Here is a 2500-nt window from a genome sequence, read left to right as displayed (position 1 = left end):
GAGACAAGGTGGAAGGGGAGTAAGGCCAGGAGTATCGCAGGTGGGTTCAAACTCTTCTACCATGGTGCGAATGGGAGGAGAAATGGGGTAGGGGTCATTCTGAAGGAAGAGTATGTCAAGAGCGTGCTGGAGGTGAACACAGTGTCAGACAGAGTGAGGATTATGAAGCTGGAAATCGAAGGTGTATTGCTGACGGTTATCAGCGCATATGCCCCGCAAGTCGGGTGTAAGATGGACGAAAAAGAAGAATTCTGGAGTTGAGTTGGACGACGTGGTGGAAAGGGGACCCAAGGAGGAGGGAGTGGTGATTGGAGCGGACTTCGATGGACACGTTGCTGAAGGGAACAGAGGTGATGAGGAGTTGATGGTAAGGTATGGAATCGAGGAGAGAAATGTGGAAGGACAGATGGTGTTCGATTTTGCGAAAAGGATGGAAATGGCTGAGGTGAATACATATTTCAAGAAGAGGGAGGAGCACAGGGTGACGACGTATACGAGTGGAGGAAAGTGCACACAGGTGGACTATATCTTGTGTAGAAGGCGCGATGTAAAAGGGATTGCATACTGCAAGGTGGTGACAGGGGAGAACGTAGCTAGGCAGCATCGGATGGTGGTCTGTAAGATGACTTTGGAGACCAACATGAGGAAGCGAGTGAAGACACAGCCGAAGATCAAATGGTGGAAGTTGAAGAAGGAAGACTGTTGTGTGGAGTTCAGGCAGGAGTTAACACAGGCACTGAGTGGTAGTGAAGAGTTGCCAGATGGCTGGGCAAGCGCTGCAGAAATAGCGAGGAAGACAGCTAGGAAGGTACTTGGTGTGTCATCGGGACAGAGGAAGGAAGACAAGGAGACTTGGCGGTGGTGGTGGTGGTGGTGGTGGTGGTGGTGGTGGTGGTGGTGGTGGTGGTGGTGGAAGGAGGAAGTAGAGCAAAGTATACAGAGGAAAAGGTTGGCAAAGAAGAAGTGGGATAGTCAGAGAGATGAAGAAAGTACACAGGAGTACAAGGAGATGCAGCGTAAAGCAAAGAGAGAGGTGGCAAAGGTAAAGGAAAAGTCGTACGGTGAGCTGTATGACAGGTTAGACACTAAGGAAGGAGAAAAAGACTTGTACAGATTGGCTAGACAGAGAGACCGAGCTGCCGAGGATGTGCGACAAGTTAGGGCGATCAAAGATACAGATGGAAATGTGCTGCCAAGCGAGGAGAGTGTGCTACGAAGTGGAAGGACTGCTTTGACGGGCTGATAAATGAAGAAAATGAGAGAGACAGAGAGAGAGAGAGAGAGAGAAAAGGTTGGTTGATTGAGAAGTACAGAGAAGGCCAGAAAGAGTTGCATTGTGTCTTTGTAGATTTACACAAAGCATACGACAGGGTGCCGAGAGAGGAGGTGTGATATTGTAGGAGGAAGTCAAGAGTTGCAGAGAAGTATGTAGGAGTGGTGCAGGCTATGTATGAGGGAAGTGTGACAATGCTGAGGTGCGTGGTTGGAATGACAGATGGGTTCAAGGTGGAGGTGGGATTACATCAAGGATCGGCTCTGAGCCCTTTCTTGGTTGCAACGGTGATGGACAGGTTGACGGACAAGATCAGGCAGGAGTCTCCATGGACGATGATGTTCGCGGATGACATTGTCATCTGTAGCGACAGTAGGGTGCAGTTCATTGTGAGGAGAGCCTGGAGAGGTGGAGGTATGCACTGGAGAGAAGAGGAACGAAAGTCAGTAGGAGCAAGACGGAATACCTACGCGTGAGGAGGTGACAAAGGCATTTCACTTTAAATACTTGGGGTCAACTGTCCAAAGTAACGGGGAGTGCAGGAGAGAGGTGAAGAAGAGAGTGCAGGCAGGCAGGCAGGCAGGCAGGCAGACGGGCAGGCAGGGTGGAGTGGGTGGAGAAGAGTGTCAGGACAGAAGGGTACCAGCAACAGTTAAAGGGAAGGTTAACAAGATGTTCGTGAGACCAGCTACGTTATATGATTTAGAGACAGTGGCACTGACGAAAAGACAGCAGGAGGCGGAGCTGGAGGTGGCAGAGTTGAGGATGCTAACATTTTCACTGGGAGTAACGAAGAAGAGCAAGATTAGGAACGATTGCTCAAGTTGGACGGTTTGGATGCTGAATATGGAGCTGCCAGGAAAGAGGAAAAGAGGAAGGCCAAAGAGGAGGTTTATGGATGTGGTGAGGGAAGACATGCAGGTGGATGGTGTGACAGAGGAACACGCAGAAGACAGGAAGACATGGAAACGGATGATCCGCTGTGGCGATCCCTAACTGCAGAAGCCGAAAGTCGTAGTAGTAAACATAGAAAATCGTGCACGGCAGCCTTCTAAACTGTTTCTCTTGGTGGTGCTCTGTGTGTGTGTGCTCTGTATGCTCTCTCTCTCAGCTGAGAATCACCTCTAAGCAAAGGTCTACTTACTCTACTGCTAATTCACTGCCGGTGGCTCGGTTAAACAGAGGGAACCGTAAACAAAAGGATATATTATTTCCCCGCCCCGCCCC

This window comes from Lampris incognitus, unplaced genomic scaffold, assembly GCF_029633865.1.
Source record: "Lampris incognitus isolate fLamInc1 unplaced genomic scaffold, fLamInc1.hap2 scaffold_162, whole genome shotgun sequence".
Lineage (NCBI taxonomy): Eukaryota > Metazoa > Chordata > Actinopteri > Lampriformes > Lampridae > Lampris > Lampris incognitus.
This window is presented reverse-complemented; position numbering follows the sequence as displayed.